We start from the raw sequence: 27,591 nt of genomic DNA, 5'->3' as shown, positions 1-27,591 counted from the left end.
CCCCAATGACCAGACAAACAAATGGCTCAATGGAGATCTATTCTGCCCATGTTGTAATAAAACACGACGCTCTATATGTGGGATATAGTTGCAGTGTAGTTAGCAAGTCTAAATATATAGTAAGATGACTCCTGGGAGACAGATGACAAGATAGGACGCCGATGCTTAATAAAATATACTTTTCCTCCATAAAGCAATACATACCACCCATATGTTACAACACTGGTGTTCTGCTTTATGAAAAAGCCTATTCTCCTCCTCTGGCCTCTAACCAAACAGGCTGAAGTTGAAATCATACAGAATTCCTAATTTCTGTTTCTGCACCATGTCAGATTTAACAAGGAGCAATGAAGCAAAAATGAGAAGTTTAACTATCTCTAGAGGCAGCAAGCACAACTTTGAGAAGTGAATAATGTTACTTATGTGCTTAGCAAATTACAAAACAGTATACAGCTGTAGAGATCACTACCATGTACAGTACATGCATTGTTAACTTGGAAGACAAGTCTACTTACATTTACAGAGTTGTTTGCGGCCCGTTTTTGTGGGACGTATCACCGCAATTTTCACGGTCTGCCGCAATAATGGACCGCAAAAAACTTGCGGATCGCCGTTTTTCAGTTTTCCAATACTATTGAAGTAGTAGTGGAAGAGGAAAAAAAACAAACCGGCGTTCCGCAAAACCGGAAATGACGGTGCACCGCAAAAACAAACTTCCGTCCGTACGCCGTGAAAAAGATTGAGCAGGCGCAATCTTTTTTCACGGCCACAAATACGGCTTTCAAAGCCATCCGGCACACGGCACACCGTGGAATTTTTGCGGGCCGATTCTACGGCCCCACAGAAATCTATTGGGGCCGCAAAAACACGGTAAATGTAAAAGAAGCCTAATAGAACGTGATACATATTTTTGGGGCCTTGGTTTAGTAATTAGTAAGCCCCCCCCCCCGCCAAGAAACTTTTCAAAATGCATACTGGAAGTGTAACCAACACATTATCTACTTTTATAAAAGTAAGAAGTTTTGATTGGTGGATATATGAGTGCTTAGATCTCTACAGATCATTAAACTGAAGGAAAGATAGAAAGTCTGTGCAGCCCATTTTTTTAGTCTTGGAGGATAGAATAGTAATGCTCTTCTGAGCGCTTCCACTTATTTTGTTATCTGTGGAGGTCTCAGTGCTCCGTCATCCACCAATCAAGAACTCAGATATATCTATGAGTTATCAAATGTTAAAGTGACTGTCAGCACAGGATGACTGTTCAAGACAAGTACAGGTGCTTGGGGCTTCATGGCGGGGCTGTTCATTTATATACACCTTCCCATTTGCTTGGTTCCCCATCTATCTCCGTTCCTCTCTGGCTCAATGAAGCCTGGGCTGTCAAACAAGCGGGGGGGGGGGGATATAAATGATTGGCCCCGCCATGAGACACCGAGCGGTGGGACTTTGTCAGCAGAGGGCGACTGTTCACACTACGTCATAAAATACATTTTTCCAGTGGCACTACTGCATGTAATGGAACAGACTTGATATCAACTTTTTACATCCTTTCCATCAATTGTGCTCTGAATTCAGGAGTTTCTGAAACTCACCAAATTTACTGTAGCATGCACTTAATGATGTTTTTTAAAAAAATAGTACACTTGAGCCTATAAATGTGCTGCAAAGGCAAACCTAACCCAACAACAGTACTCTCTGGCCATTTACCTCCAAAAGTTCTATGCTTACAATTACTGCTATAAAGCGTAGCACTACATTCTCCATATCAGCTGCAATACTGTAGCATGTGCTGTATAAACAGAAATAAAGTATACAGGTAACAGTATTGGGACACCCCTCATAATAAAATACCGTAATTCAAGGTTACTGTTCATTACAATTGCCATAGGCGTCTAACATTATATCATATCTATCTTTTTTTCTAAAATCCAGCCCCTGGCAATGCAGTCTGCCTTGTCAAACATTTGTGATTTAAAGGTGTAAAGAGTTCATTTGAATTTGAGAGTCATCCTGTCTCTTGATACCACTGGTGTAAACGAGTCAGTTCATGAAAACGCTTCCCAAATATTCCACAATCAATTGTGAGTAGTGTTACTGAAAAGTGGACCATGTGAATTTAGGGAACAGGGCAGCAGAGTGAGCAGGTACATAGAAGTCGCCAACACTCTGACTCCCTAACTGCAGACCTACTCGGCCATTAGCATTGGCCAATGCTCTGCTGACTCCATAACTGCAGAGCTCCAGACCTCCTTTGCCATTAACATTAGCAAAGAAAACTGTACACAGCTGAGCTACTGCATGCAAGCCTTACATGACCAAGCACAATGCCAAGCACTGGATGAATCATGAGTCTACTGGTCTCTGCAGCAGCGGAAACTTCTGTTGAGTGACAAGTCACATGTCTATCTGGCAGTCTAATGGACCAGGTTTGGTTTGACAGATGCTTGGACATGTTTACCTGCCTAAAGGCACTACACTGACGTTGGTGGAGGGATATTCCTAGGAGGTTGTTTGGCCACAGCCTCTTAGTTCTAGTCTACAGAAATCATATTTGTCCAGAAAACAGACAATTGTAGGTGTCTATATTCCCTTATGCACAAAACAGAGTCCACAGAGGCATGGTTGGGGAGGTTTGGTGTGGGGGGAACGTGACTAATCCACACAGAGCCCTGACCTCAGTCACACAGAACACATTTTGGATGAGCTACAACAGAGATTGCGAGTACCATGGATCATGATGCGTTGCAGTAATGCCTCTGACATGAGTAGTTCTTGAGGTCTGGATAGCACACAACACCAGGTTGTATTAGTAGAGGATTCACATTTTGCTATTAGGTAGAATGTGTTGTCCAAGTTCTGTATAACTTATAAAAAAAAACTCATCGGCAAAAACTGGAGATCCTAAAAATGATGAATGGTAGCAGAGAATATTAGAAAGTTGCATAACTTTTCAGCATGTAGCAATATCTACATTATACATGATACTGTAAATCCGATGCAGACTGGATACAATTGTGGGTTTTTTATAATGAGGCAGAGGCGATTTAACCAATAGAGTAGGTCTTTTTTAATATGTTATGCTCCGTTGCTCCTGATGGTAATTTTGTGATCTGTTATCTAAATTACATCTCAGGTGTAGAAAAGATTTAAATAGCAGACAAGAAATGTAGCTAAAGAGCTACTGTATATGCAGCAGCACTGCTGGAAAGCAATCTCCCAGTAACCATGACATTACTCTTTCAAAGTTTTTTTTTTAAAGGAAAATAGTTAACATCACAAGACAAAGCCATCCAAGCACAGTGTTGGCAGCCAGGTGTCTAAGGTAAACTGAGAACTTGCCTGAAGGCAGCAGCTGTCTAATCGACAGTGTCTCTTTCTAGATTTCTAGGATGCGCAGGTGAGACAATTAGTTGGTTCAGGATCTGACACGTAGACTGCCACACTTGGGTTGTCTTCATGTAATATAAAACTAGAGATTTATATTAGCTTTGGTGTATTGATATTAAAATATGTAGGAAGAGACAAGTATATCGTTATCAATCTCCTGCACAAAGGATGAAATAGAATTCTACACTGATATTCTAGTATCTAGTCACGGAGCTCAGCTATTCCTGACAGTCTCACAGACAAGTACAGTGGAGATTGATCATGTGCACCACTGCTCCATTCCAGACGGGGTCCTACAGAAAACAGTTTTAAAGCCTCAGGATCATTGGGAATCTCAGCAGTGGGACTCCCAGTGATCAGTAAGTTACCCCTGTCCTATGGGTGGTGTATAAGCTTTTGATAAATCAGACTGTGGCAATTTGGGGTGGCTACCAACCACTTAAAGATCATCAGTTTTTTTCATCTGAAGTGGTTATCTGCAGATTAAGGCCGGGATCACACAAGCGAGAAACACGGCAGAGTTTTGCATGTCAATACCCGGCACTGCCGTCGGAACTCGGGAGCGGAGCATGCGGCCGCATAACAATACATGGAGCCATATGCTCCGCTCCTGAGTGTCGGCGGCAGTGCTAGGTATTAACATGCAAGACTCGTCAGAGTTTCCCGCATGTGTGATCCCGGCCTACTAAATCCCGGCCTACTAAAAGCGGTCCTTTATGCAGCTTTTCAGCAGTTAATCCTTGACGGGGTGTCCTTTCAAAACAAGTTATCACTTATCGATATGGTGGGTGATAACTTATTGATCAGTGGATGTTCTAACTGCTGGGACCAATCAGCTGAAAGTTGCCCTTTTATCCCCAATGTAATGGTTCGCCCAATGTTCTATTCATTCCTTATGGGGCTGCAGAGCAAGGCATTCTGCTATTTTCTGGAAGCCCATAGATAAGGAGTGGAGCGGTGGTTGGGCACGTTCACATCAGCTTCATTCTTTTCCAAAAAATTTTATTTTTGACTTGAACAGGGAAAGAAGTTGGAAATGGAGGGGGAGGGGAGGGGGGGGGTAGGACAAGGAAGGGGAAGGAAGGCGGAATATAGGATAAAAACATACAAAAACAGTAAACAGTGAGCAAACATGTGGTACCATTGAGCATAATGGTTTGTATAACGCCAACAGAGAAATGTAAAACACAGCTAAATTGTAACTTATTGGATAGACGATGGGAATGTGTGATCCCATCTTGACCATTTATTGTGGAATTTTTTAAATTGGTCATGTGCAAGAGCAAATTTGAGCTCATATGATCTGTGTTGAACCAGTAGAGATATGATGTCTTCTATCTTTGGGAGGAAATGACCCCTCCAGTGATATGCTATCGAGTTCTTAATAATTAAACAAATGTGTAGGACTAAAGGTTTCAAAGAAGAGTCTATGCAATCTGAGTTTAACTAATGTAATGCTAAATGGGGGGAAGAGTATAAAAGGTTTACCTAACAGTTTCTCAATAATCTTGGATGCTTGATGCCAAAGCAATTTGGTTATTGGACAGTCCCAGAATATGTGGAAGAGGTCTCCTCTGTTGCCACAGTTTCTCCAACACAATGGAGAGTTGGATGTCCCAAAGTGTGCCATTCTAACAGGGGTGTAATACCACCTAGATACCACCTTAAAATGGGTCTCCTGAAGTGGCATAGATAGTGTTGAGTTATATGATAATGTGAAATCTTCTTCCCATTCGTCCAGGGAGTGCGTAGACCTAGCATCCTTCTCCCATCTTAGCATAAAGGCGCTGTTTTGGGGGGTTGACATTTGATTGAAACATTCATAGATAAATTTATGACTCCAGAAGATTTTGTGATCTATATTACTAAGGATTTTGACAGTCGTCTCAGTAAAAATTGGTTTAAGTTTGAGGAATGCCGATATGTTATCTTTTAAGATTTGATATTCAAGGAAAATTGTTGATGACCAATTGCGTTTATTTTTTAAATTTGCAAATTTTAAGAATTTGCTTCCATCATAAATGTCCCCTAGAGTGTTGACTCCTAGTTCTTTCCAGATACAATTCAGGTTGTGACCCATGATAGAAGATAATAATACAAGAGATAATTTTTTGAGGATGTTTATTTTATAAGTCCCTCTTTTAGGGGTGGACAGTTTTTTCCAGGCCAGAGAGATCGCCTGGAAGATAGGATGGGTTGTCGAGCTTGGGAATTTGCGGGTGATAACTTTATATATAATATTTTACATCAGCTTCATTCTAACAGGGTTAAAAAGTCCTCAACAGTGATGAAAATTCCCTATTTTGCAGATCAAAAAGCTATCCTGTGGATAACCATGCTGATGCAACTCTTCAATGACTCAAGGTAACTAAGTATGAAAAAGTTATAAATTAACTGCTGAAAAACGACAAGAGACAGGCTTTATAAAAAACAAAAACATGATTGCATTTAGTATTTAAATAACTTGGTGCCCAATAACTAAATGACAGTTACATAAAAGGGATTTAATCAAAATTTAAGACAATAATTCTAAAAAAAAAAAATCAAAGATTGGGGAGCACCAAGACCGTAGTGCTGAAAAAGCAGGTGATTTATCAGGTGAGAATATACAGTTGTGCTCAAAAGTTTACATACCCCGTCAGAATTTTTGCTTTCTTGGCCTTTTTTCAGAAAATATGAATGATAACACCAAAACTTTCTCCACTCATGGCTAGTGGTTGGGTGCAGCCATTTATTATCAAACTACTGTTTTTTCTCTTTTTAAATCATAATGACAACTAGGCCCAGATTGGTAATATAACCAACCGGGCATTTTCCCACTGGGCCACTGTCATGTGGGCCACTGGCGGCATCGCCCGATCATCTGGCCGCTTGCCAGCTGATGCGGCCACCGGCCTGGCTGTTGCTCCTGCCGCCGGCCATCTGCGGGCACGGTCGTTATAGTTTCCAACCCTCCCGCACTGGAGGGAGATAAGCCGCCACGCCCCCCCCATGCACCCCTTCCTCGCTGTAGCATGAGACCTCCCCCCCCACAGCCACTCACAGCGTCGCTTGCCTGCTCTCTTCTCTGTTCACAGGACATGTGATGAGGTCACAGGAGGGGAGGAGTCAGGGGTCACATGATCAGGAGCCTGTCCAGACCCCTGATCATGTGACCCCTGACTCCACCCCTCCTGTGACCTCATCACATGTCCTGCACACTCAGCCTTGCCTCTTGGTGTCTGCAAGACTCTGCTGTGCTGTTGTCATGGTGCTGGATGAGGTAAGTATGTGTAGGAGGCGTACGGAGCGGAGCCGTGTGCGCGCGCGAGGCGTACGGAGCGGAGCCGCGCGCGAGGCGTACGGAGAGGAGCCGCGCGCGAGGCGTACGGAGAGGAGCCGCGCGCGAGGCGTACGGAGAGGAGCCGCGCGCGAGGCGTACGGAGAGGAGCCGCGCGCGAGGCGTACGGAGAGGAGCCGCGCGCGTACTTGGTGTACGGAGAGGAGCCGCGCGCGTACTTGGTGTACGGAGCGGAGTCGTGTGGGTACGGAGTGGAGCCATATGTGTACGGGATGTACAGAGTGGAGCCCAGTGTGTACGAAGCATACAAAGCGGGCTTTTCGCACGGACACAGGAGTACACGGCGGAGCCACGAGGAGCATTTTAAAACACACACATGATGTTCCACCTGAAGTGATGTGCTGGAAGCTGACCGGAAATGAGATAATTTCTTGAGGAGATTGTGACGGAACCAGGAATGCTTCAGATCCATCACCGTGTCCTCTCCGACAGCGCAGACAGCAGGATCGCCTTGGAATCGGGGATGCCGGCCATGTGAGAGGATCATGAATGTCCTGCATCGGGAGGCTCAGGTGGGCACTACAATGGGAGCCGGGCTGCTATAGTATCTTTATAGAATCTTTATTTCTTTCTCTCTTTTTCTTTCTTGCTCTCTTTCTTTTTTTCTCTGTTCTCTTTCTCATTCTCTGTTCGGTCTTTCCCTCATTTTCTCTCTCTCTGTTCTATCTTTCTTTCTCTCTGTTCTCTTTCTTTTCTTTACTTCTTTCTCTCTCTGTTTTCTTTCTTTCCCCTCTTTCTTTCTCTCTGTTCTTTCTCTCTCTGTTTTCTCTCTTCCTTAGTGCCAGTCAATGTGCCCATAATGCCAGCCACTGTGCCCTCAGTACCAGTGTGATCAGCAGTGCTAAATGGGCACGATTAGGCGTGGATATGGGTGTGACTAGTTGTGAAATGAATGTGGCCGGGCGTGGCCTAAAATTTGCAGCTGCGCTCGCCGCAGTCTTTGTCCCTCTTTCCCTTCTTCAAAAGTTGGGAGGTATGATAGGGGCAGCTATGACCAGGGGGTCTGGTTGCCCGATGGATAGCAGTTCAGCCAGGAATTCTGTCACCGTGCGTACAAAAGGGGACAGAGCTTTGGGAGGAGTACTGTACCTAAAAGCAATAAATAGGACTGTAACCTACAACTGTACAAAAATATTATATAGTCACCATGTGACTAGTGGGCCTGTGTAACTTCAAATGCCAGGGCTGAATTTTAGTCCCAGTACGGCCCTGATGACAACCCAAAACATCCAAATGACCCAGATCAACAGTTTTCACGGTTCCCAATCTTTGTTAGTTTTTTTTTTTTAATGCAAAAGCGACAGTCTGTATATCATAGCAACTACTACAGCAAATCACTGGTGTCAAAAGGTGATGCTAGAATGTACAACATGAGACCACTGGAGTAGCATTTGACCAGTCATTGTGACCCCTCAGAACTCATGGAAAGCACTTTGACAATCTCTTAACCCCTTCACGCCATGGTCATTTTCTGTTTTTGTTGTTTCCTCCCATTTAGAAACAATCATAACTTATTTTTCCATCAATGTAGCCATTTGAGGGCTTGATTTTTTTTTTTTTTAGGGATGAGATGTACTTTTGAATGGCACAATTGGTTTTACCATATTGTGTACTGGAAAACAGGAAGCAAATTTCAAGAGTAGTGAAATTGCAAAAATAAGTGCAGTTCCAAAATTGCTGCTTTGGATTTTTTTTTTTTTTTATTTACCGTGTTCACAATATGGTAAAACAAACCTGGCAATATGATTCCCCAGGACAGTACAAGTACATAAATAAAAATAAATAAATAAACTATACATGTTTGGAATCTAAGTGGTGACATTTAAAAAAAAAAAAAAAAAAAAAAATCTCAAATTTGTATGAAAAAGTTTGTTTGTTGCCATTTTCCGAGACCCCGGGCTGAGTAATGGCTTATTTTTTGCGCCCTGAGCTGATATTTTTATGGATACCATTTTGGGGTAGATATGCTTTGATCGCCTCCTATTGCATTTTATTGCAATGTTGTGGTGGCAAAAAAACAACAACAAATTTTGATTTTTTTCCCCCCCTCGATACATTATTTACCGATCTGATTAACATACTTTATATTTTGATGGATCGGACATCTCTGAAAGCAGAGATAAGAAATGTGTAATTTTTATTTTCAATGGGGCTAAAGGGTGGGGATTTGAACTTATGGTTTTGTGTTTTTTTTTTCATATTTTTAATTTACTTAATAGTCTTTTAAGAGACTTGAAGCTGTGATCGTCCAAGTGCTATACATAGCAGTGCTTCAGCTTATAATATGCCACAACATAAGATATGCCGTGAAGTAGCAGCAAATACACTGTAGGAAAAAGATGCGCAAAAAAAAAAAAAGGCTGCAAAAATTTGTGGATACCATCCGCGCTGCTGTACAAATGACGGTCCAGGCTAGTTTAGGGTAAAATATTGATGGTTTTAATCTCAAAGCGTTTCGAAGTCAAAAAGACTTCTACCTTAGGAGATGGAAGAGCATCTCCTAAGGAAGCAGTCCTGTTGACTTTGGAACTTGGAACGCGTTGAGATTAAAACCATCAATATTTTACCATGAACTAGCCTGGACCGTCATTTGTACAGCAGCGCGGATGGTATCCACAAATTTTTGCAGCCTTTGATATGTCGAGAAGTAGTTAATGACACCACGCTTTTTCTAAATGGCCATGCAAGCGGGACAAAGGCAAGAGTAAAGTACAAGCAAAAGTAAAATAAATTGGACCCCTGACAATCAGGAATGGCTCTCCTAGGGCCCAATGCAAATTTCTAATAGGCACCCATATGTTTTTACTGCATTGCTTTTAGGCGTGCTCAGATACCAGGGTCACAGGACACCTGCACTCCTACACACAGTAAAATGACACTTCATTATCAAAGCATTAAGGTGCAAATAAAATACGGTAGATAATTGTTTCCTAATGATAAGGTGCAAACAGGCAATCAAACACTTGACAAAGGAGTAAAACACTGCTTGCTTAAAAATCATTGTTCTCGGCAGCACAATGTTCCATGTAAACAGTAGATGTGCTGCCGAGAACAAGGTCAGTCCATACACATAAAACAATGTATTGCTGATCATTCTGTGCGCAGTGGAAGCACGGTCTGCCTGCCTAAACAGGCTGGTAAATGACTGCTGATCATATATTTAATGTAAATGAACCCTTTGTGAATTACTAGGTAGCTCTCTCCCACCTCACCCTCCCTGTATCCTGTGATCTTGATGGGATAATTGCTGTACATGACCTTATAAAGACAATTTACATTTCTTTTAACATTTTTGTACGGAAAAAAAAAAAAAGCCACGTCTTTGAGTTTAAACTAGTGCATTAAGTGTGCCCAGTAAAAAGGATGTTTATTAGGTCGATTTAAAAAAAAAAAAAAGGAAATAAACACACTTTGGAAGAATGGAAAAATGTTATTTGCAGAACAATTACATTTTTAAACTTTGTAATCTCTACATAAAACGTTTGCTGTAAACCAACTAGAAACAAAACCAGATGAACTTTACTTGAAAGCTCCCAGTAAACCAGAAGCGTTGGTTTGCTAAAGCAAGGGGATAACGTGGGCATAGCCAGCTTTGATTTAGCTTAAGATCAAGCTTAAAACAAGTCATTCCTAAAACAAATAAATCAAACTAGGATAACTTAACTTTGGTGGTCCACTCTAATTTGTAAACCTTTCACATGAACATCTAAGAGGTGTATTTAAGAAACCATAAAGATTACATTTATTCTACAGTACGTAACAAACACTTTTTCCAGCTTTAGTATAAAAATAAAAAAAAAAATTAAAAAATCATACAAAGCCAAAACATTAAAGAGAATCTGTCAGCGGTATTTCATACCCCAAACTAATTACCGTATATGTGCATGTAGCTTTTTCAAGGACAAGTTCAGCAATACCATTATACGCCTAGTACATTCCTCTGTTCCGGAGAAATCAGCATTTGCATTTATTTGCAAATGAGGGTGTAGGTCTGAAGCCTCTGTCACTCCAGCTCTATTCCCTGCCGAGTGCCACCTCCTTCTGCTCGACTTACGGCTTCTGGTGTCACTCCAGCAGGAGAAGACTATTGCGGGTAAGCTTTTACATTGAGGTTTATCCTTATATCTACCTTTATTACAGCACAATACCTTTGCTATTATTTTGTACTTTGCATGTTTTTCTCTTTGGATACGTTGTTATTCCCTCCATGGCCTTATTGTAATCGCCAACCGGTTACGACACTTTCTACTGAAAACTCAAGTTTTTATTGTGACTTATTTACTTGATAAAAACCTTTTTCTGTCAAATATTGAATCTATTGTGGGCTCATTACCAAGTCACCCCACCCTTTTGATTTTGTGCTGGCATATTTGGTTATATCATTACCAATTATTATTATTTCTATAAGCTTAGACTTATTTTTGATCATTTGAGGGGTATGCTTCATGTTAATTTCTGATTTACCTGAAGTCACACAGTATAGAGGCTTTCAGTCAAGCAGGGACTAGATTTGCATATCGATTACTTATTAACGGAGGAAGGGACTGGCCATGTAAAATGTATTACTGAACTTGTCTTTGAAAAAGCTACATGCACATATAAATACTTTGGAGAGGGGTGAATCTTGCAGACTAACAGTAATAATTGTTTTTATATAGCGCCAACATATTCCGCAGCACTTTACAATTAAGCGGGGGCATGTACAAACACATTACAAAGTAACACACAGTACACCAGCTACAGGAGCAGTGAGGGTCCTGCTCGCAAGCTTACAATTAGAGATGAGCAAATATCTTCGGCTCCCTCCTTATTCAGCAAGCTGAAGCTCTTACCAAACAAGATGCCGCGGGAACCCGGATACCTGGAGTGCTCTTGCTGATCAGCGCTGCAGCTGCATGTTTCGCAGCAGTGTGACAGTCACAGCACATGCATGGAGAACCCAACAAACAGGCTCTCCATGCACGTGTTGTAACTGTCACACAGCCACGACACATACAGCTGTGGCGCCGGACAGCAGATCAGCAGGAGCGATCTACGTATCCGGGTTCCCGCGGCAGCTTGTTCGGTAAGCGCTATAGCTTGCTGAATGAGGAGGGAGTCGAAGATATTTGCTCATCTCTAATTACACTCTACAAGGAAATAGGGGGGACTCAACAGGTAGAAAGTGTTTGTCATGTGTGATCCAGACATCATTATATTATAATAAATAGAGCATTTAAAATACGCCGCATGATCCGGTCACTGACCAGTACCAATCTAAGTGCAGTTGCCATGTGCTATTGGGTGCATGGAGGATGCGGAGACAGATGAATAGGAGGAACCAGATTCTATAGGTAATCTATAAAGGGGGAACAAGGAAGAGTTTGGTTAGTGAAGTGAGTGGTGGCTAAGTATTAATTGGTTAGTGAAGTGAGTTTTGGCTAAGTATTAATTGGACCGTCCTTGGTAGTGCAGTCCAGAAAACTGGTGCAGCATGAAAGAAGTCAGATTTCCTTTAATTGAAAGAAAAGCTTTCATGTTGTAAAACTTTAGACTGAACGCTAAATATACTAACTGGAAATCATTCCATTGCCACAAAAAGTTGTGCAGTCAAAAAACATTATACAGAAGGACTTGTACATGGAAGAAAAAGCAACAAATCAGCAGCAAAATCTGCATGAATTTCAACAAATTTGTCTGTGATTTTCCAATGGATTTGTTTTCCCTCCATGGGCTGAATATCAAGTGAAAATCAACTTGACATTCTGTGTGCGAATAAAAGTTGGTAAAATCACATTCACTTTGATGGTAATAAGTTGTGCACTGTCTACTTGGAAAATCTGCAGTGTATCCAGCAAGTATGAGCATGCCAACAGGGACGCCAAGAGCATATTTACCGTAAATGTGGGGCATGTGTAAAAGGAAAAACACAAGCCACTATACGAAATGGAAAGACTACTGTAATCACTGTACCTTCTGGACCACAGCTCTGACATGAAGTGCCTGCTTATAGGAAGCAGTTGGCGGCACAGTTACATGCAACCAATCCTCTCCGTGCAGTCACAGACCCCATATCCATATATACAAAGGGGAATCTGATGAAAATGTGAGAATGTGGAGCTTCTTCCATTTTTACATAGAAGCAAAAATTAACTATTACATGCATCAGCACTGTGTACGGGCCTCTGCATACATTGTACTGTAAACCTATTTGCTACAATTTTCAGTATAATTTGAAGTTATAGTAAGAAATAAAAAAAATTCAACATTCAGACAAAAAGCACAATCACACATAATAACTTCACAAACCAGATTATGACAGAAGCCAGAGCAGTTACCTAGCAACTAATAAAACCAGTGAATCAATGATGGTGCATGTCCTCCATGGTTCTCAGTGTATATGGTTAGCAGAGGCGTATCTAGGCTTTCTGGCACCCGGGGCAAGAATTCGGTTCAGCGCCCCCCCCAGCCAAGTACATATGCGACTTGCACACTTAGCCATGTACCCACGAGCTGCTCTCCCTAATGCTCTCAATGTTCAGTAAAAAACTGAGAGAAGCAGGAAGAGAGGCTCGCTGTCACATGACCAAGTATGAAAATCGCATATGAGTGAAGTGTCCATGTGATGACACTGGAACCTGCAGAGCTGAATCCTGACATTGCAGCTTCTGAATTCTCACAACGAATGCACTGCACACTTTTAGGATTCTCCCTTGCCGATGTACAATCATGTCAGCACAAGTATGTGATTTGTATACTTCTGGCCACACTCCGACTAAACGTGCCCGGCCTCGCTCTGTTCATTTTCATTGAGTGAGGCCACACACGTCTAGTCAGCATGTGACCGTATGTATGTAAATTACCGGCACGAGAGAATCCTGACAGCGTTCAGTGAGCACTGTGAGAATTCAGAAGTCTGCAGTCACATAGAATGTCTGCAGTCTGATCACCGACCTGGACAACCCCTGTAATGTTCCTAATATAAATAAAACTATGAGAATAAGTCAGTGTCACAAATAACATTTACACCCAGGTACCTTATAGATGACGTCGTCTCTGCAGTCGTTCTCCTTTTCTTCTTCTTGTCCAGACCCCATGATGAGTTTTCTCATCCACAGCCGTCTCTGTAGACTTCCATCTTCTCCGGTCTTCTGCAGCAAATCCCCACACGACGCCCTTAAAGATAGAAGTGTCATTATAATGCTCCTGAATAAAAATGTCTGCAATATACTGTCGCCTCTCACTATTCCCCTCCTTCCTCATACTGTCTCCTAACATCCCACCTGTTCACCATACTGTCTCCTCATATATTTACCCCCTCACTGTCTATACTGTCTGCTCACACATATCCCCGACTCCCCATACTGTGTCCACATACATCCCATCACCCTCACTCCCCATACTGTGTCCACTTACATTAACCCGTTCGCTCCCCATACTGTCTGCACCCATCATACTGTGTCAGCACCAATCCCCCATACTGTTTCCTCATACATACTCTTCATTTTGTGTCCTCAAATCTCCCCACACATTAAATCCCCCCCATCCCCACTCCAAATCCCCCCACACATTAACCCAATCCGCACTCATTAACCCCCATCACCACTCTAAATCCCCCCACACATTAAATCCCCCCCATCCCCACTCCAAAACCCCCCACACATTAACCCCATCCCCACTCATTAACCCCCATCACCACTCATTGATGCCCCCACACATTAACCCCCATCAATTAACCCCCCACATTAACCCTTATTCCCACTCATTAACCCCCCACACATTAACCCTTATTCCCACTCATTAACGCCCCCACACATTAACACCCATCCCCTCTACAAATCCCCCCATCTCCACTCATGAACACCCCCCCCCCCCCATCTCCCATCTTCGGTGGTTCTTCAGCTCCACAGTGGAGCACACTTACCACCAGGATTTTCTCTGGGCGCCGGGGAGTGACGTCAGCAGCGTGATCACATGACCTGATCACTCTGCTGACGTCGCTCTGACCCGGCGGTCAGAGCTGTACTGGCGTCTGTATAGACGCCAGTACAATTGCTGCCTGGGAGTCGGCGTGGCGTCCTTCTCTGCGTCGGCTGTCAGCCTGACAGCCGACACAGAGAACCGCCGACTCTCAGGCCGGGGGGGCGGCAGAACGCAGCCGCCGGGGGAGAGACATTGCCGACCGCTGCATTAGGCGGCCCGACTGCGCCCCCCTGCTGCCTGCGCCCGGGGCAACTGCCCCGGCTGCCCCCCCCTGGATACGCCACTGATGGTTAGTATAATCATTCTACTCCAGCCATGCCATCTGGTTCCGCCTTCTTCCCAGAGGGACCATGCACTATTTTAGAAACTATCTATAGACGAAAAACTGAGAAATCTCACACTGGAGGTGGATGGAGAGGAGAAAAGTTGTTAACTGTAGAAGAAAATGAAGATTTTAAGAGCCCAGTTTCATAGACTAATCAGATTATGATTCCATAAAACCATGTTAGTGTTATATGTCTTGTTCTAGCCACCAAGTCAGGCAGTACTGTGTAAGCTAACCCAATAAGAGGCAAGTTGGATTAATGGCGCCCCTGGCAGTGGCCAACAATGCCAAGCTTCCCGGAGCCTTCACGTGCCGGGTTATGGGTAATCAAAATGTTTGACTAATTATATGGAATATATTCTACTTTTAGTTGCAATTTAATACTTCACCAAAAATTCTATTTTTGGGGTTTAATCCTTCTCAGTTTTCTCATGGAGCCCTTTTGTAGGTCTCTGGGTTGGGAGAATAAAATAATAAAGCTAAATACAAACTCTTCTTGCCCATGGGTTTCATGGGATTCCATATAAAACTGTAACCGATCAGGAAGACCAAACTCAAGATCAAGCTTGTGTCCAGTGATGCGGACAATGCAGTGGAAATCTCAAAGTTTAGCTATAAAACAGGACTAAGGGTATGAGCATGTAGAAGTTTTTTTGAGGATTATTTTAGAGCAGGCGAGGATGGGTGGTTGGGAGAAGCTCTCACTTTTATTGTGGAGTGAAAGGAGATGGACATTCTAGTTGACCGTGCTGCTGTTGGATAAAGGACAGATACAAGGTGGAAGAGGGCACCACCATAAATACACTTGGGATTTACCTGTCACATACCAAAAGGGAATCAAGTATATAGAAAAAGAAAAGTATGCAAAGACAAGGATGACCTAAGTAAAATAGTAATTTATTAACAAGACATTTGAAAACACTTTAAAAGTACAAACAGCCATAACATCCCAGACCACAACACTACAGTGTTTAGAACTAATCCGTCACATATATGCCATAATTCTATAACAGATGCACGATGTAGAGTATTATTGACTAGAATTAAACATACTATGGAATAAGCAGCATACAAGGTGACACAGCCTTATAGGTGATAAGTGTGTGGCATAGGTAATGCCATGTCAAATCTGGTGGTGACAATAGCAGCTCTATGCACCTGCTGCTGTTGTAAAGGTAGCTGTTCCATGCTGTGGTCGTATTAAAGAGTAGCTTTATTACGCATTTCAAGTTCGTACCGAACAAAAATAGACTACACACCTTTTATATTTTCAGTATTTAAGATATTTAATTTTTAGTATTCAATAAAAAAAAGTAAAAAATTTCAGCACGAACATGAAACACGTAATTAAACTACAATACTGCCAAAGACTGTAACAACTACTTTTCCAACAGAAGAAGCAGTGTGATCAACCAAAAATGTCCATCTTCTTTTCTTCCTCAATATATTTGCAGATAAAGATTTCCTTCTATCCACAGGCGAGACTGCAGGATTTGTATACTACGCCCCCAAACTTCCTCTACCCTTCACTGAACCACCCAGTAGCTAGCGTTTACACCGGCAACGCCATTTGGTCCAAATATGTGCAATTTTATTGACTTCATAAAACTCCAAGGGATTCATAACCAAGACAGCCTCTTCTGAGTAGAAAGGGAAAACAGCCAATAAACACTTCATTCAGGAGGCACATACTGTAGGTCAGTGCAGGCTCACCAGAACAGATTAGAGTCCTATGTCCCAAAGCAACCTTTACAAGAGGTTACAGTCCTACCAGTCTCAGTATCAACTGCAGGCTGAGCTTCCAGTGCCGACCAGAAGTGTTAAACTCCATGCATAGTTCACACTGAGCATACTGCAGCTTCCACATGTTACTCTGCAGCTCCAACACACAGACAACTCAGCTTTCCTAGCTGACCTTTGCAGTGTCCATTCAGAGAGCTACTCTGGCTACAGCTCACATTTTGACTGGACACTCACAAGCAGCACACTCGACTCTGTTCAACATCAAGAAAACAGACACACCTAGTGAACACAGGCCTTGGCTCTCATTCAGTCAGGTGCATCTTATCAAGAACCACAGTGCTTAAAAACTGCTCTTCTCTTCAGCTGCCGTTCCTTTTTTTTTTTTTTTTTGCTTTTTTCCATCTGTCTTACAACATGGCACAAGATTTGTATGTCCAGACACGGTAGGATGAGGCCGACTGAGCATTAACAGTTGTCCACATTCAAGATATCCATATAGTGTAAGTGTTTTGTGTGCTTTTCTTCCCCTCCTCATAAGTGCTCAGATTTCATTTTTTCTTTTTGTTTTGTTCCCTAGGATTTAACCCTGTCATACCTGGCTCAGCTACAGCATTTAATGGGGTTGTGACATGCACAACCTGGTCAGGCGAGCGTCCCCCTTACCTCCTCTACCCTATACTTCATCACCCTATGTGCACTAGTCTCATTTTTTTCCTTTCAATAATTTTTATTGTAATATCACTCTGTCCTATGTTCAGTGTTTTGAGCATCTTATTTCCCACTTCATGTTTTGAAAAATGCCTGGTAGGAGTAAAGAAATGACATATCACCTCTATGATGAAATCCACTCCAAAAGCAGGAACAATTCAATCAAAAGTCTGCAAAAATAAAAAAAACCCTCTTCAAAAACTTCACAAAAAAGAAGGATTTCCTGAAACAGTTTCCACTAGAAAACTCGTCATTTTAAATGACCTCAGAACAACTCTGTGCACATAACCTTAGGGAATATTCACATACTGTATGGCAGTTTATTCTGGGATTATTTCATGTATTTAGAACACTACGCACATGCTGCAAGAAACAACCCCAAATAGATAAATGGAAAGGATTCCCAAACACACAAATGTTGTCAACAAGCATTTGGCGATTGTGACATTTGCATAATTAGTGAATTATTATTACTTTAATATTGGCATCGCAGTGACAGATTTTCCAAGGTAACCTCAAAAACTAAATTAAATGTAAGCCACCAAAGCATGCACACATACAAATGCAGTATGGTTTTTCCCAAAGAAAGAGTCCAGGGGTATATTCACAGCAGATGATTACAGAAACAAAAACATGTATTTGTCACATCACTAAGGCTAGTTTCACATTAGCGTTTACGGCCGCAGCGTCGGGCTGCGCACGGCCGCCTCTAAGCCCCGCCTCCGCCGGTAGCTCCGCCTACGGACGCATGACGCTGCATGCATCCCCTATCTTTAGCACTGGGGACGCAGGCCATGTGCAGTACGCGTTTGGCGGCGCATGAGTCCTTTTGACGCTGCGCCGACCAGCGCCAAACTCAACAGGTTGCAATTTGGTGCGCTCAGCGCAGCCTCAAATGGACGCATGCGCCGCCAAATGCATACTGCGCATGGCCTGCGTCCCCAGTGCTAAAGATAGCGGACGCAGGACGCATGCAGCGTCATGAGTCCGTAGGCGGAGCTACCAGTGGAGGCACGGCATTGGGCAAGGCTTAGCGGCGGCCGTGCGCAGCCCGACACTGCGGCCGTAAACACTAATGTGAAACTAGCCTAAATAGGCTGAATTTAGTTACATCAGCTTTAAGAATGTTAATATCTATATATGTACATAATGTTGCTATTTCATTCTTTTCAGAAAATGCAGAATTTTAATTCCTTCTAAACCCTAAAGAAAAACTATTGGACCTGATGTTGTTTAAAGAGACCCAAATCAAAGTAAAGATTGCATTGTAGTGAGTTAAGCTGCAAATGTCACATCTTGGTAAAATATAATCTTACTCTTACCAGGAATCCCCTTAATCCAGTAATTTCAAGCATATACATCTGTTATATGGTGTAACAGCATCAATAACATGTTTCTATTGGCTTCGTGTGCCATTTCCCCCAGATGCCATGCTACTGCAGCTTATAAACAATGGCCACAAAAACAGCCTCTTGATATAAGGCAGAGGCGCAAATGACATGTCCTAGAAGACATTGGGAAGCTGTGCAGCCAGATCAGCACGCTGTATACGCTAGACTTCTAATTACAGTAGAAATGTTGCCACCTGCTGGATGAACTCATTATCACAACACTTAGGCTCCATTCACACCATTAGGATTATGAGCTATGGCAAAAAACATAGGTTTGGTATGCAAAAATATCTTATGTATTCATATTTTTTTTTTGGGGGGGGGGTTCAATGTCTGTGGAAAGTGTTTTCTCTTTCAGGATATGTTTCATTTAATATTGAAATTTTTTTTATATGTATATTTTATACATACATGCATTCAAAGAGGACCTGCAACCTGGTCAGAAGTCGGCAGCTGTTGTCCTGGTTTTTTTTTTTTTTAATAATATCTACCATACGGTACCAGAGAAATGGGCCTTTTCATTGAGTGCCAATTTTTATTGTCTTATCAAACAGGGCATGGACCCCAGAATAATTATATGGAGAAGCCTAAAGACACCTCCCCGGGGAATCCTGAAAGCCATGCCCATAAAAATAAAGGGCCTGATTCATCAAAGTTTATTATGCTAGTATTCTGGTGTAAAAAGCTTTGAAAAGTTACATACCGAATTTTTCGGATTATAAGACGCACCCCAAATTTTGAGAAAAATAGGATTTAAAAAAAAAAATAAAATGGCGGTGCTTCTTATAATCCATGCGTCTTATTGCTTACCGGGGGGTGGTGACTGCAGTGAAGCACGGTCCCAGGGTCGCTGCTGGAGGAGGCAGGAGTGGGGGGATGCTGCATGAAAAATAATCAAAAATCTTAAGAGGACCTACCAGGTTTTTCCCATATAAAGTAGCCCTATGTGACAGTATTCTATATGTCCCCAATGCGCTCTCCACAAAACAAACGGCATTTATTATACTACCCTACGGGGTGGGGCGGTCCAGTCTCATGGGCGTTGCTGGTTTGATCTGGTGCCTCCTATCTTCTTGCTTCATGTGGGTGACGTGTCCTACGTCATCCACACAGTGTACTCTGCATAACGCTCTTGAGCAGGTGGACTTCTCTCTGCCCGGCCGAGGGCAGAGCAAAGTACTATAACATGCATACGTGGGTAAAGGCCAAAGAGCACCAGTGCATGAGCACAATATTTTGCTCTGCCCTCAACAAGGCAAAGAGCACCTGCGCAGGAGTGCAATGCCGAGGACACTGTGTGGATGACGTAGGATGCGTCATCCACATGAAGCAAGAAGAGAGGAGGCGCCAGATCAAGAACAGTGATGCCTAATGGACGGGGCCGGCCCATAGGAGAGTGTAAAAAACACCTTTTTTGGTTTATGGCGAGCACATTGGGGACACGTATACGGAATTCTGAAATGCTGTTACATTGGGTTTACATTGCTGGCCCTACTTTATATGGGAAAAATTTGGTCACGTGTTCCCTTTAAATACTTTGAGAGGAAGAAAAAATAAAATAGGAGGAAAAATAAGTTCTCTAAGTGACAAGTCCTCTATAATGTAGAGATTTTTTCTTTCTTTGGAATATAAAAGAAATGTACCGTACTTCATTCATATCCTTAACGTGATGTTAACTGAGTAGTAGTGATCTCTTTTCTTACTTTATACATTCCCCTTTTCACTGCCTCAATGAACTAGCATTTAATTGTTGATAAGAAAATTATTGAATTTCAGCAAAATAACATTAAAATGTTTTTTTTTAACTTCCAGTATTAGTATTTAAACAATGTGGGTTTTATTCCAAAAAAAATTAAGTACATAAAACAAAAAGCACACCCCATTTGTCTTGGGCTTTGTCCAATTAGAGAACGTAGGCTCAAATTTATGCCAAATTCTGGGAAAAAAAGCCCAACAAATACAGCAAACAAATGCCAATTTTTGTCAAAAAATGACAATTATCACTCACCCCAAAATATATCTATACAGCAATAAGTGAGGTTAAAATATAACTTTTAATACAGTATATGTAACTTAAAAGCTCCCAAATAGTTGTCACGAAATAGTGGTTTAAAAAGATGGCGATTCAATGGGTAATCCCTGAAGGAAAATTGGAACCACCGAAACGCATCATACAGGATATAAAACGTTGCTAATATATCAAGTCAGGCAACAGTTTGTATAAAGGATACAGCATAGATTAACAATTAGCACACAATGCCATAGCCAATTGCATACATATATTTTTTCTGACTAAACCAAAAAAGATTTATAGCCACAAGGTACAAATAGATGAGATATAAAAACAGGAACAATCTCACCGGTTTATGCAGACGGCCAGGAGTCTCCAGGGATACTCTGTATACATACAGGGAGGTAGCGATGGGAGGACAATACCCTGTCATATCCCTCAAAAAATAACCATCATCTGATCCCCAGACTCCTGCCCTAACCAGGGCAGTCCACAGCTCACCCTATATTGCACATGCCCTGCACTTTCCCAACGCGTTTCATCCAAGTAAATCTTCAGGGGACTAACTTGTTAAAAAGTGCCATAGTGCTAAAGCTCAAGAGACATAGATCCTCCTACTCTCAATGCTGTCTGCTGTCTGCAGAGAGTGGAGGAAAGAGGGCATATTTATATGGTAAGATAATATCAAACCATCCACACCTGATGCCACAATCAATCAATGTGTATACTCACTTTCCATATCTGGCATACCAATCGTCCATCATTAGGCGGTTCAGCTTCTGTGGAACGCACGCCGAAAACGGCGCTTACTCCGCCCACACTAGCGTCACGGGTACAGAGCAAATCAGGAGAAAGAAAAATGCCCCACTTCCGGTGGAACCATCAAGATGGAAGAGTGCCCTGCTTCCGGTGACTTTTTTTAGGGCCTCAATGAACAAATCAATTATAGCTGTTTTATTTGAATCCCTCCTTTTTCCTTTTTATTGACCCATATTTCGGAATGTAATTAAGCCTGAATCACTATTTCGTCACCTATTATCAGGATTTGTATATGTATATACATATGTATACATTGATATATGCATTTCCTGTTGGCATTTATCTTCAATGACTTGTCATGTGCACACTTTACTCCCTACTACTTCTCCTCCTTGTTATTTGATACTAGGCAGACCATTGTCTCCTGCCCATGATACAATTCACTATACAGGTGATTGTTTTCATAATTGTTATTTTCAGCGGATATTCTGCTGGACGGACGTTGTTTGGAAAGGGGTTAATTTTTCTGGCTCCGGTAGTGGCGTCACTGATGGGAGTACATGCCCCTCCTTTGTTGTGGCTGCGCTGGTCAGCGCTCGGTTCGCTGACAGGAACAAGGGGCGGTGCTGCAAACAAAACATCATCGGAAGTGGGGCATTATTGTAACACGTCCACTGACTGGAAGTGTGGCATTTTCATTGTGGGCGGAGCGCCCCTAAAAAAAACGTCACCGGAAGCGGGGCACTCTTCCATCTTGGTGGTTCCACCGAAAGTGGGGCATTTTTCTTTCTCCTGATTTGCTCTGTACCCGTGACGCTAGTGTGGGCGGAGTAAGCGCCGTTTTCGGCGTGCGTTCCACAGAAGCTGAACCGCCTAATGATGGACGATTGGTATGCCAGATATGGGGAGTGAGTATACACATTGATTGATTGATTGTGGCATCAGGTGTGGATGGTTTGATATCTTACCATATAAATATGCCCTCTTTCCTCCACTCTCTGCAGACAGAAGACAGCATTGAGAGTAGGAGGATCTATGTCTCTTGAGCTTTAGCACTATGGCACTTTTTAACAAGTTAGTCCCCTGAAGATTTACTTGGATGAAACGCGTTGGGAAAGTGCAGGGCATGTGCAATATAGGGTGAGCTGTGGACTGCCCTGGTTAGGGCAGGAGTCTGGGGATCAGATGATGGTTAGTTTTTGAGGCATATGACAGGGTATTGTCCTCCCATCGCTACCTCCCTGTATGTATACAGAGTATCCCTGGAGACTCCTGGCCGTCTGCATAAACCGGTGAGTTTGTTCCTGTTTTTATATCTCATCTATTTGTACCTTGTAGCTATAAACCTTTTTAGGTTTAGTCAGAAAAATATATGTATGCAATTGGCTATGGCATTGTGTGCTAATTGTTAATCTATGCTGTATCCTTTATACAAACTGTTGCCTGACTTGATAGATTAGCAACGTTTTATATCCTGTATGATGCGTTTGGGTGGTACCAATTTTCCTTCGGGGATTACAGATTGAATCGCCATCTTTTTAAACCACTATTTGGTGACAACTATTTGGGAGCTTTTACGTTACATACTGTATATTAAAAGTTATATTTTAACCTCACTTATTGCTGTATAGAAAAAAAAGCCCACCCTATTTTCTTAATAAACCCTCGATCCCAACAGGAGGAACTAAAATGATTCACCAATTGGCAAAAACAGCTGTAACTTAGATTGTGCAACTTGTATATGCAAAAGTAGCCAAAATTACTTTTCCGCTATTAAAATAATTTGGACCATACGAATTACAAAAACGTTAAATAGTTGGAACCAATTACAAAGAATGGAATTAATAACCCATTGAGCTGACTGTGCACTTGAGAAGGTCACATTTATAAGGCTATGTTATATTGCCTTTATAAAAGCTGCTGGACGGCTGAAAGGAATGACAATCAGCAGAACTATGCTGTATTCTCCAACATGGTGCACGTCCTCGGTAGTGCAGCACAAGATACTAAACAGAAGAGACAGTGCCAGCTTGTACCCAGTGTAGTCCTTGATAAATCTCCAAAAAAGTGTCCTTCATTGGCAAGTCTAATTTCTGAGCATTGGGTGGTGTGGTGACTGGATTGATGGGTACAATTGCAGCCAAATATTCAGCAGTAAGGCCAAGGGAATTAAATAGTACAGCAGTGCACTATACACATACAATGCAGAGGGATGTGTATCCCAGAAACCTGCATACAGTGGTTAATCACGTAGCTCAGTCTATGTTATAATGGGTTCTCAATTGCCACTTTGAAGATTGGCTGCCCTCCAGTTAGTGCTTAACATGTAGTGGTTTTGCTGTTGAGTGTGCTAGGACTACCTGCACCCCTGGATATAACTACAGAGCAGCCTTCTATACAGATATGTATTTTAGATACTCAGTGCTATAATAAAAGACTAGGTTTACAGCTTCAAGTGTGAACAAAGTATCATTTGTGACAAAACAACGGAATGTAGCCGTCTTCTAGGATGGATCCAGCACCAAGTTGTGGTTTCCAAGAAGAAGGCGTTAGGCCTCTTTCACACTTCAGTCTTTTGAGGTCAGTCAAAATCCGCTATTTTTTTTAAAAAAACGGATCCGTCTTTTTTGCGGAATCCTTTTTTTGTCTCATAGACTTACATTAGCGGCGGATTGTGACGGATGGTCGTCCATTGCATCCGTTTTTTGACGGATCTGTTTGAATTTTAGCGTCCGCCGTCTTGAGTAGACGGACAAGGAAACTTTTTCAGCATCGGATCCGCGGTTTTAAACTGCGCATGCCTGGAAGATCTTTCCTGTCATGCATTTTAACCCTAAAAGCCGTTCTGGAACAGACAAAAAAAACTTCTCTCTCGCTTTAAATTTCAAGCACTTAGCGGCTACAGCGGATCCGTCCAACAAACGGATCCGGTGCATCCGTTTGTTGCGTAGCGGAAATGGATCCGTTTTTGCACTTTGATGGTTTGCAACTGACGTCAAACAACTGAAGTGTGAAAGAGGCCTTACACGCAAAATACAAATATAAAATTACAGACAAGAAACTAACAATGGCACAAACGCACACAAAAATGATTTGCAAGATTATGATCCAGTTGCCGTGTGGAATTTAGTAGCAGCGGATCAGAGCCCCAAGAACTTCCTGCTACTCGTCATATCATGACACTGCAGAGGTCTACTAATCAGTTGGGGCACTCAAAATGCTGGTAGGCTGTGAAAAGTTGTTGGATGCCACGGCGTCCAACATGGCTGCAGAACAAGGGTTCTCCGAATCATTTTGCTCAGCTATAATACACACACACGTACATTACTATTTGCTTCCTACACCACTTATACGCAGAAAAGTCATAGTAAAAGTTAATAAATCAGATAACATTCTTTAAAACATGAAGAAAAAATTGTGTTAGAAGTAGTATGTTTTTCATGTAATCCCACCAAAAAAAAGACTATTTTCACACAAAATAACTTACACAGCACCGTATCCAAAACAATATTACAAAATCCCTTACCTCGTGCATTCAGCTTATTCACCAAAATAAAAGTCTCCAACAAGATCGCTGCCCTGCAATAGAAACAGACCTAAGATAAGCTGGTACGAAATGTATCCACATACAATGACACTACTGTCGTGTTCTTAACAGTGCCATTACTTGTGGTTTTGAAGCTACAACAAGCTGTTCTATAGAGGCCTTTGTTGGAAATCTGTGATGTGACCTGTAGCCACCCCCCTTACAGGAGGGCTCTGGCATTGGTTTAACCCTTTTCCATCCTATGTGGTGTCCTTATTTCCTAGTTAGTAAGATTGGGGTGTCTTAAGAAGGGTAAAACCCCACAAATGCATAATGCACCAATGGCATCACATTAGGAGGAGAGAGGTAGCAGTGGCCCCCAGTCCTTTAAAGGGTCACACACGCTATGTCACTTAAGAGGACATCAAAATAAATGGCACATGGAAGATGTGAGCCCTATGACAGGTTTTACATTTTCCACATTCAGTAGAAGGGATATTATCATTTTCCACTAAAAATATTATATTACACACATGTACTTTATTATAATCTTGAGTCTCTGGGCAATGGGGAGCCAATGAAGGGTATAGCAGGGGGACAGGTGGATTAGTCAGGGAGCAGAGTTTAGGAAAGATTGGAGGGGTGCAAAAGTGTTAGAAGGGAGGCTACAGAGCAGGAGGTTGCAGTAATCAAGGTGGGAGATGATGAGGGCATGAACTAGTGCTTTTACAGAGTCTTGATTAAGGAATACGCGGATACGGGAAATATTTTTGAGTTGGAAGGTAGTGGAATGGGCTTGGATGTGTGGTTTAAAGGAGAGGTCAGAGTCAAGAATTATTCTGAGGCAGTGTGCAGCCATAGAATAGGTATGTTGGAGCAGGGGAGGACCTACTGCCCGTGCATTGAACGGGGGCCCCGGGGGAGAGGGGGGCCCCTCCCCTCCAGCACCGCATGGCTAATTATTTCAAAATTCAAATTAGCCATGTGTAGAGCAAAGAGGAGAGCAGCGCTGCGGGAGCGGGTCTGACTCCTCCTGAGCAGGGCCAGCGTTAGGGGCAGGCAGCTGCCTAGGGCCCCCACTCCCCCAGGGGCCCCCAGCCAGCGGCACATCACGCAGCCACTATGGGGCCCCTGTGAGGCAGGGGGGCTCGCCTGCCCCCAGCACCGACTCCACCCCCTCCCCCCGCATTGAAGGAGGCAATGATGGAGGAGGAGAGAGCGTCAGCTGACGTTCCCTCTCCCGTCATTCCCCGCTCTGCCTCTAACACAGCGGGTGCGCGATGACATCATCGCGCTCTCACTGTGTACCAGGCAGTGCAGGAGAGGAGACAGGAGCAACACAGGCAGGAGAAGGTGAGGAGTGTGTTTTTTTTTTTTTTTTTTAAATCAGTGTGAGTACTGGACTGTGGGGCCATGCTGGGGGAGCTATATACCATGCTGGGCTGTATTATACCATGCTGGGGGGGCTATATACCATGTTGGGCTGTATTATACCATGCTGGGGGGGGCTATATACCATGCTGGGCTGTATTATACCATGCTGGGGGGGGCTATATACCATGCTGGGCTGTATTATACCATGCAGGGGGGGCTATATACCATGCTGGGCTGTATTATACCATGCTGGGCTGTATTATACCATGCTGGGCTGTATCATACCATGCTGGGCTGTATCATACCATGCTGGGCTGTATCATACCATGCTGGGGGGCTATATACCATGCTGGGCTGTATTATACCATGCTGGGGGGGCCATATACCATGCTGGGCTGTATTATACCATTCTGGGGGGTGCTATATACCATGCTGGGCTGTATTATACCATACTGCGGGGTGCTATATACCATGTTGGGCTGTGGAGGCTATGTACCATGCTGGGCTGTATTATACCATACTGGGGGGTGCTATATACCATGCTGGACTGTATTATACCATACTGGGGGGCTATATACCATGTTGGGCTGTATCATACCATGCTGGGGTGGCTATATACCATGCTGGGCTGTATCATACCATGCTGGGGGGCTATATACCATGCTGGACTGTGGGGCCATGCTGGGGGGGCTGTATACCATGCTGGACTGTGGGGCCATGCTGGAGGGGGACTATATACCATGCTGGGGGGGCTCTATACCATGCTGGGCTGTATTATACCATGCTGGGGGGGCTATATACCATGCTGGGCTGTATTATACCATGCTGGGGGGCTATATACCATGCCGGGCTGTATTATACCATGCTGGGCTGTATTATACCATGCTGGGCTGTATTATACCATGCTGGGGGGGGCTATATACCATGCTGGGGGGGGGCTGTATTATACCAAGCCTGGGGGAGCTGTATTACACCATGCTGGGGGGGCTGTATTACACCATGCTGGGGGGGCTGTATTACACCAAGCTGGGGGGGCTGTATTACACCAAGCTGGGGGGGCTATAT

The 27,591-nt window shown here is 43.0% G+C and overlaps 1 protein-coding gene across 3 annotated transcripts in view; it reads right to left on the bottom strand.

Moving 5' to 3' along the window:
• Positions 1-27,591, bottom strand: part of MAPRE2 (microtubule associated protein RP/EB family member 2) — a 198,675-nt gene that overhangs the window by 134,502 nt on the left and 36,582 nt on the right. The window contains exons 2-3 of one of the 3 annotated variants that reach the window (XM_073583746.1): positions 25,153-25,205; positions 17,588-17,635 (exon numbers count right to left, since the gene is read on the bottom strand). The exons of 1 other annotated variant lie outside the window; for it this stretch is intronic. The gene's annotated coding sequence lies outside the window, so the exon portion shown is untranslated. The remainder of the gene's footprint in view (positions 1-17,587; positions 17,636-25,152; positions 25,206-27,591) is intronic. One more of the 3 variants, XM_073583745.1, reaches the window with a different exon arrangement.

Source organism: Dendrobates tinctorius, unplaced genomic scaffold (genome assembly GCF_039654945.1).
Source record: "Dendrobates tinctorius isolate UK_male_01 unplaced genomic scaffold, ASM3965494v1 ptg000081l, whole genome shotgun sequence".
In the NCBI taxonomy this organism is placed as follows: domain Eukaryota; kingdom Metazoa; phylum Chordata; class Amphibia; order Anura; family Dendrobatidae; genus Dendrobates; species Dendrobates tinctorius.
This window is presented reverse-complemented; position numbering and strand designations above follow the sequence as displayed.